This window comes from Canis aureus, chromosome 10 (genome assembly GCF_053574225.1).
Source record: "Canis aureus isolate CA01 chromosome 10, VMU_Caureus_v.1.0, whole genome shotgun sequence".
NCBI classification, from domain to species: domain Eukaryota; kingdom Metazoa; phylum Chordata; class Mammalia; order Carnivora; family Canidae; genus Canis; species Canis aureus.
Genome location: NC_135620.1, coordinates 32,872,156 through 32,881,381, shown reverse-complemented (window position 1 = coordinate 32,881,381; position 9,226 = coordinate 32,872,156). Strand labels below are relative to the sequence as shown.

The following is a 9,226-nucleotide window of genomic DNA, read 5'->3' as shown; positions in this document are numbered from 1 at the left end:
AGTTTGTAGGATAGTGCCTGACACCGTGGAGGCCTTTAAGAGGAATAAATGAATATATCAAACAAAAGTTGGATTCACAACAGAATAAAATAAAATGCTATGCCTGAAATAACAACACCTGATGCTCTATGCTACCTTGTAAAATGTGCATGACTTATGCTATTGCAAACAGGAGTTTTAATTAGCATTGCTGTTTGGTTAAATTGGCTTTCAAGGAGGTAAAGGGGGAGCATGCTGAGAAGAGATTTAGTTTGTAAAGAAATTTCTAAGATGGATAAACCATTTCAGAGGCACAATGAATTACCATCAATTAGAAGTCAAAAAGAGAAAGACCTGAAAAAAAATGTCTAAGAGAAAGGGTGACCTGGTATTCTTTATTTGAAGACTTAGTGGGGAAAACTGAAATGAGATATGGACTAAGGGATAAATTATTGAAAAATATTTGGAATCAATTGAGCTCATGGTTACAAATCAAACACTGTTGCAAAACCACTGCTGTGATGGAAATAAATAGCTACTTGAGTGATTATTTTGGCAAAATATATTGATGTTACAGGTAAAATATATTGATGTTTCAGTTGGTACACAGACTGTCATGCCTTCCTAATGAAAAAAAAAATGTAAGTGGCATACCCTTCATAGACATGATACATTGTAGGCTCACAAGAAATGTTTGTTTGCCACCTCCTTCCCATAAACATAAAGGTTTTAGGTCAGCCTTACCATTCATTTCAAACACATCCTATAACCCATAGTTAATGACATTCAGGGAATCTTCTATTGACCAAATGGTATCTCTCACAAGAGGCTATGGTCATATACACCACTCAGCCTGAGACTTCAGAAAATGGAAAGAAAAAATCTCTTCTTATCTGAGTAGATTTCTTTTTCATTTCTTTTTGCTTTTCTCTCTCTCCCATTTACAAAAGAAGCATACAGCTAATGAGATCCTTTTATAGGAACTTAATATCTAAGGGTCTCACTTACAGTGTGCATGTACACACACACACACACACACACACAAAGGCATAAAATTACTTGCCATTCAATTCTACAGACAGTATTCAGTATCTACATCTTGCAAAGTAGTGCCCTAAAAATGTGCTAGAAAAAGGTGAATACAATGTAGGAATGTTGAAAAGGAAGACAAAAGTAAGGGATGGAGGTATGAAGTATGTGTATGTTTGAGGTGCAATTAATGTGCTGTGAGACCAGGAGGTAGGAATGATTGCTTTTGACCTAAGGGAGATCAGAAGGTGTGACACTTTTCAGACCTTTGAGTGTCCCTAATCATTAGTTAATTGACTCCTGCATGTAAATTTGTGTTGTTGGCTCTGTATGTGTTTCCTGGTAATTAATAAGCACTTTCCCAGTTAATTTTATGTATCTCCCATCTGTGCCTTTTGGATGTAGGAAAGTTATTTTAATATGATCGTATACACACAAGTCTCAGGAATGCCAGTTTTGTAATGAGCGAAAGTTGATTGAAAGGAGATAGGAAAGTGTGACATATCTCGGAATTAAATGTGGCTTGGAGTCCAGCAATAAGAAATACGCTGGAAAATAATGGGAAAAAACAAGAAAAGTTACAAGAATTATTTCGAGGAAGTTGTTGGAAAGAAGATCTGTGAAAATAAGATTCAACTCAATCATGATAGAACTAGTATGATATAACAACTAGAATGACAGGATCTAGGACAATGACTATCTGAAGCTGTTCGAGATGTCTGTAGCATAGCAACAGGAAAAAATAGTTAGATTTGGTGCCAAAATTCCATCTGAATTTGGTGATTGCATCTAGAAATTGTCTGCAAAACTGAAGATTAAGAGAAGCTTAGCTGACCTGAAGATGAAGTAGTCTAAAATTGAGAAGTCAGAAAACATGTGTTTCTCAGTGTTGCAGGATGACTCATGTTACACTCAGATGTGCAAAGGAAATATAGATTCTGTGCTTTTTCTATAACTACCCCACATTTCTCACTCCATCCATGGCGAGGTGGCAGGAAAGGAAAATGAAGCTTACTTTTATTTGCTAATCTCAGTAAAATGTAAACATTAAATTTTTATATCAGAATACGTGTCTTAGGTGACTCAAATGCGTCAATCTTCCCTTATATTCTTTAAGATGTCATCTGGATAGATAAGAATAAGGCATGCTTATGACATGATTTTGTGACAATGGGGAAAGAGTCAGATGCTCCATTAGCTGGTATGCTAAGGTGTTTACCTGAGCTGTGGTTTTGCCCAATTCTGTTAACAAGAGCTGCTGATTTCTGCAGCAAATAATTTCCTATTTTTTCTTGTTTCTTAGTTTCTAGGGATCCTCCAGGTTGAATTGACCTTTTAAATTTTTGCTGTTTTTCCCATCCAAGCCACAGTCTAATGGTGGCATCTACTATGAGATCGCCTTGCTCTTCACCACATTGCCCTCTGATCCTCTGTGTGCCAGGGACACATGGGAACAAGGAAGTATTTGGAAGTATAAGTAGGGCTTCTTTTTGCCCAACAGCACTGTTCCACCTCCCAATTACGTGAAGGCCTCCAATATTAACTCAGAGGCACTCTGTACAAGTCTTTTCCTTGCATCCCAAATGATTGGCTAGACAAATCCCATGCAGAATTGGCCTCAAATTCAGACTGAACTTTGCCTCTCCAAACATTACATGCATTAAATTCCAGGGCTGAAAAATCAGGGCACATAGATGCCTGATCTATATTTCTTTAGTGTTCTTGTACTTCTGCTTTTTTCTTCTAAAATCCTATGGAAATAGAGGTGATGATATTTTCATTTATTTCTACTACTTCTTTTCCTAGAACTTCTACTCTAAAGCCTATCATTTAAGCATTCAAACCCAGACAATAATACTTTCAATGGGAAAATGGTAAGGCAGTCCTTTTTCTCATAGCAATGCTTAGTTTTAAATCCATAAACTTCAACATTTTATTTAGAATATCAGTTTATAAATATCACCTTTCATTTTCTTTGTATTCCTTTTGGACCATATTGAAATTGTCAACAGAAGTACCATGCTTTGGAAGCATGAAGAGCTTCGCAAATTTTTGAGATATACTTCCTACCCTATATGAAATCAACCAGATCCTTTCTATTAAAAAAAAAAACTCCTAAAAATAGAGATCAAAGCAGTTTAAATAAAAGCCACATTACAAAAGACATAAGACTAGAATTTTTAAATTAAGTGTATTCTGTTTAGTTACACTGTTTTTGTTTTGAAATTGGTTATTGAAAAATGTCAGGTTATATACTAATTGTATACTAGAAAGTACATAACTGAGTTAAAAGCAATTTAAAAAAAATCCCTTATTCTCTGTTATTTGAGGAAGAGGTATTATTTTATGCCTTAAATATACAATCATTTTAAAAAAATACTCTGAGGGAAAAAGTATATAAATTTGCAGTACAAAAAAAGAAAATGCCACATTAAAAATAGAGCCTTGATTGATACAAGATTGACAGAGAAAACAAAAATAAGGATCCTCCATTTAGTTATAGTATTCTACTGTGTAAATAGAGCAGACATTAAAATGACTAGAAAAGCAAGTTAGAAAGCTAACCATTGTTTACTAGACCATAAATCAGAACGATTCAAATATTATGTTTTTCATTCTCTTTCATCTCCTCTTTACTGAAATTTTTTGCCCAAAATTGACCATATAGAGTATGTTTTGAAATTTTTATCTCTACAGGGTCCAGGGAGCAAATATTCCCCAACTGTGAATATTAGAGAAATGCATGTCCTTCATCTTTTTGACTTAAGTGCAGATTTATTAGCAAGAGGATCCACTTAACCTTGGGTGGTGACATAACAAACCAGATTTGTATTATGCAGGATACCTTTAAAAATAAACTTTCTATTTTATAATAGTTCTAGATTTAAAGAAAAATTGTAAAGATAATGCAGTGAATTCCTACATACCCCACATCTAATGTCTCCCAATGTTAACATCCTCCCAATAGCTACATTCACTACAACTAACAAACCAAAATATATAAATAGTGAACCGATATACAATGGATAGCAGATAGCAGAAGACTAAATCAAAGTAGTATGAGTAGCATTGATTGTAGTATTGATGATAACTGAACAGTCTAAGAATAATACAAGCTCTAGGTATGTTTTGAACCAAACTTTAAACATTGTCATAAAATTCACCTCCTCATTTTTTTTCTTTTTGCCATAATTTCAATCTACATTTACTCTGTTACCATCATTCAGACAGAAATTCCAAACATAGAGGAAGTATGTAGAAAGTAACTTCAAGTTCATATTTACATTCTCAGTAACCCTGATACTCATGTCTCCAACAGATACTGAGATTGGTCTTTATTGAATTGCTTTAGGTGATGTAAGTCTTTCTGAGTCAATCATTATGAGGCTACACTTGATCTTAGCCAAAAGGCCGAGAAAAGATACTCAATCACTATGAGAAATTGAATGTGTGGATTGGCTGGAGCAGCATCTCTTCCCCCCCACCCCCACCTCCGGATCCAAGGATGAGGTTAGATTTCCTAAATAATTTAACCATGTAATGAGACAGATGTTTCTCAAGTGTATACTAAGTTGCTGACAGGAGAAGGAATACATACTGCATATCAGATCTTGATATGCAGTGTGATCTCTGATCACCTGATCTCTAATATGATGTATATATGAGTAGGTGTCTTAATTTAGAAAGAGTCTCCAAATATACTAGTCTACAATCATATTTAGTACAAACTGCATCTAGAAAGAGGTATGATTGGGTTTTTCTATTTCTACAGAAGTGGTGAAAGAAGGGAAAAATTGTTCTTTCCCATTATATTAGTTATGTAGCAATTTGGTTATCTCTATTTTTAAGTAAAAATAAGAAACTCAATTCAGGTTCAGCATTTAATGAGCATTTCCCTCATTCACTGTTTCATGACATAAAATACCCCAAATTCTTTAGCAAATATTTTATGGTACTCTATATGCACAGTGTTTTTACAAAAGGATTAAATAATAACTAGAGGTATTTCAAGTTTTCATTTAGTTGCCAGAATTTTCCTTCATAGAAATAGCAACAATAGTTAATAATGTGTGGTCCAAGAATTGTAAAAAAAATTATAAATAAGATATCTTATTATTCATAGAGCAACCAATTAAAATAGTACAATTATCAGTTCCATGTTACAGAGGAAACAATTGAGTCAAAGGTACAAAGTAAAAAGTCACAAAGTTAGTAGTTTTATCAGGTGGCATTTAAATGTTCTTTCATATCTTCTTTGCTTTACCTATTCCAAAGGCATTTGGGTAATTTTTCACCCTCAGGCACAGCCACAAAAATCCCCTTTGTGTGGATTCTGGCCAAATTCAAAAGGCTACAGAATTGTTTTTCTCCTCATAGATTTAATGCATAAGTGTTGTCCTTTTCCCAGACTTCCTGTTAATGTGAGACATAAGACTCCAGAGGGGCATCTGGTGCCTAAACCAAAGCAAACTAGGAGTGGGAAGAAATTACAACCCTGAAGGTAAAGCTTTGACCAACAGAAGACAGTAGCAAGAAGAGAATACATTTTTCTCCATTCCTCTCCCATGCATAGCCTGTCCTGAGGAGTAGTCATGAATAAGCCCTCTTGGAAAATAGTCCCAAGAGATAAAGCAATCAATCACACTGAATACTACATAGTGATTAGTTTGAGATTTCACCCCTGTATCAGCTCTCTCTTTTTCCCTGTCTCACTTTTCTTTGCCCTCACTCCTGCTCCCAAAGATCATACTCTCGAATAAAGCATCAACACATAAGTCTTTGCTTCAGGCTCTGTTTCTAAGAAACAATCTAAGACAGTTGATATCAGCAATGGCCCTAGAAAGTGGACCCTTAGGATAATTTATTAAAGCTGCATTACTGACCAGTCCCATTGTAATAGGGATTCTTTTGCTAGTATTACAGAGGCTGGTGATTAGCTCTGGCATACCATGATATCACAATTACTATGGCTTTCCCTTGTGGTTAACTGGGCTAAGGTGCAGGTGGAAGATAAAACCCCAGGATTTGCAGTGGTTACATGCTTATATGGTATTGGACAATGATAACTACAGGCCTGTGGACTGGGCTGGCTTTTGTTAATGATACTGGAATCTTTGAAAGAGAAAATTATAGGCTAAGAGCAGTCAGTTGCCAACTCGAGGCATTCTGTGAAAACCAGAGGGCCTCTGGCTTCATTTATGCAGAGCCTTAACATCTATGGGTACAGGGCACTTTGCAGAAAATCAGACCCAAGATTTAATTTTAAATGTGAAAGAAATATGACGGAGACCAAATATGTTGCCTTGAGAGATCTTGTCTATGTAGTTCAGGATTCCAGTTGGAAAAGAGCAAGATTTTGAGAATTGAGATGGGGACTTTTTTTTGGACAGAACTGAGAATTTTGAACTCCATATTTTCCTGAACAAAAGCGGAGAGAGTTTCTCCCCCTTGACAGAAGAGAGCAGTTTTTCTAGCTTGAAGTACATGTGAAAACCTCATGGAAGCAAATGCATCCCAAATATTGCTTGTGCTCTTCAGTAGCTGCCCAGTCAACAGTTATTTCCAGGCCTCTTACAAAGCAAGTGACTTCAGTACTCTCTCCAGGACAAAGTCATTTAATTGGAATTGTGGGACCTGATTAATATGTACAGGATAGATGTGGGATAATTGTGGTAGTAGACCCTAAAAGTGTCAGAACATCACTGTAAAATATTAAGTTTGGCATTGTTTAACTTCCCTGGGAAACAGACACTGAAATCAAGATTTGCATGCAAGCTTTTATTGAAGAGTGCTCTTGGAAATATCACTGGTTATCTAGTGAGAACAGGATTGGGCAAAGGGAGAAAGTGAAGTACTGTGATGCAGTTGAAGAAGGCGACTCAGTCAATCCAATAAAGAGTTCTGGACCATCAAAGTTGTCTGAAATTGAATCCAGGGAAAGGGCCTTTGAATTACTTCATAGAACAGTTTTTAAATGGACTGACCTCTACTGGAAGAAAAACTTGTTGAGGCAGCTGTCTGTGGCCAAAGACACTGCTCAGAAAGAGATTCAGCCATGAAGCATTGACCAGCACTGGTAAGAGCTGGGGAGAATTTATTAAATGTGGGAGAATTTATTGAATTTGAGCCACTCATTCCTAAAATGAGTCAATACAAAAAGTAGAGTTAGTCCTCAGATTCTGTTGCGTGATTCTTTGAAGCTTGGGTACAATCCTAGCCTATAGTAAATGAGGTGAGAGTGTTAGTACTTCCTTGCCAAAATATGAAGGGAGAAAGAAATACTCAAGGAAATAGAGATGTTAGGATGGATTTTTACATACAACATGAGAATGTAACGTCAAACTATTTTCCCATAAAATTCTGAGAGGCCATTTCCTTTAGTGGGATGATGCAATGTAGAAACACTGCTAAGACATAAAGGATAAACCAACTTAATGTTTCCTGTCCTCTGTAGGATTGAATGGCAGTGGAAAATGATGTCATGGAAGTGTGCTCTGCAGGGTAAGTAGAAATAATTGGATTCTGGATTGGAAAATTATAGGTGGAAGCACTTAATGTTTATAAGCAAGATAGATTTAAATACTCTAATAGCTAACATGGCTATAGTAGAAATCAGGGTGTCTTGGTATACATATCTGTGATGATGGCAAATAGATCATAGTGTCCTAGAGCAAAGATAGATAAGTGGAGTAGTGTGTTTCTTGATCTCTATAACTATAACAACAACAAAAACATCATAGCTTGTGAACTGATAATTGGCATTAGCCATTAAAATGGAAAGCTGTGGTTCTTTCACAAAAATTCCAGACTTAAGTCAGTTCACAGACCAAGAAGCCATTGCCTGAAGGGAAATCCAGGTGCCCTTGAGAATGAACTTTGTCATATTATTGCAAGTAAGTTAAATAAATACTTCTCTGATCTTTTCCAAAAAGGACTTGTGGCCAATAGCAGCAAACTGTATAGCTGGAAACAGAAATTAAGGATTGATAAATAAAGATTCTGAACTGAGACTGGTAATGGAGGAACTGAAATACCATGAGTAGAGTCCTTGGGTGCATAATGATAGATAGAGTGTTGGCCCAAGACTGTGTCACAATGCAATGTATCTAACATGTCCATACAACTAAACTGCAGTTATTTCCCTGGTCCCCAGGTGGATAGTCGAATTCTGATATACTTGACACCTAATAGAATCCTCACATAGATCTATGACCTGTGGAGCAAGAACCACTATGGTCAAAACAAACCTGTGCTTACTTCTGCAGCATATCTACTCATATTGGGATCTTACAGAGATTAACATGGCCCCTGCACAAGGATGACATGCAAATTTTTGAAGCCTTTCATATAAAGACAATAAAACCCAAAAAACCCTTCCCCCCTAAAAATAAAACAAAAAACAAACAAAAAGAAAAACTCTAAAAGCTCTCCTCTATCTTAGAGATTATATAAAAGCAATACAAAAACAAAACAAAAAAAAAAAAAAAAACAAAAAAATAAAAAATAAAAAAAATAAAAGCAATACCATATTGCAGGAATTATGATAAGCATCACCATCAAATACCTAAGGAAAACAGGAGTAATGGCTCCTATGATGTTTCCATTCAATTCATCTACTACGACTGTTAGAAAAAAGTCAATCAAGAAAATTGATCCTGACTGATAGATGGCTATGGAATTGCTACTTTACACTTATGTAAGATACAGATCCAACTGCAACTGCATGCTTCATATGTTATATTTATTGTTGCAATACTACATTCTGCTGGCACTTGGCACACATGAATCTATCTGGCAATTACATTCTTCTTGATTCCAACAGAAAGGAAGACCAAAACTAGTTTGCCATCACATAGTAGGGATGGCACGATAGGGACAGCATTCATCACTTGTTGGGGGGAGGGCTGTTACTTCTCATGCTCATGACATGCTCTTGTTATTCTGCAAAACATCATGTTGGGTTATTTTAATTATTATAATTATTTGGGTCCAATTATCATGCTAATTGGACCCAAAATCAGGAAATAAGAAATGTTCTATAAGCCCTAGGAAGATATCAGAATGCCAGAGAGTAAAGAAAAAATCCTGTTGAAGATGCAAGGGCCTGCCATATCAGTAAATATTTTAGAGGGTTCAAGTCAACTTTAACATGTTTTCTAAGATGAATAAAATTTTTTTAAGATGAAAAATTTAATGCACCTCACATTTCTAACTTATA

At 35.7% G+C, this 9,226-nt stretch overlaps 1 non-coding gene across 1 annotated transcript; it reads left to right on the top strand.

The window, feature by feature from the left end:
- Positions 1-8,257: 8,257 nt before the first annotated feature.
- Positions 8,258-8,361, top strand: LOC144322831 (U6 spliceosomal RNA). The gene has a single exon (XR_013388448.1). It is a non-coding gene; the product is annotated as a U6 spliceosomal RNA (small nuclear RNA).
- The last annotated feature ends 865 nt before the right edge of the window (positions 8,362-9,226 follow it).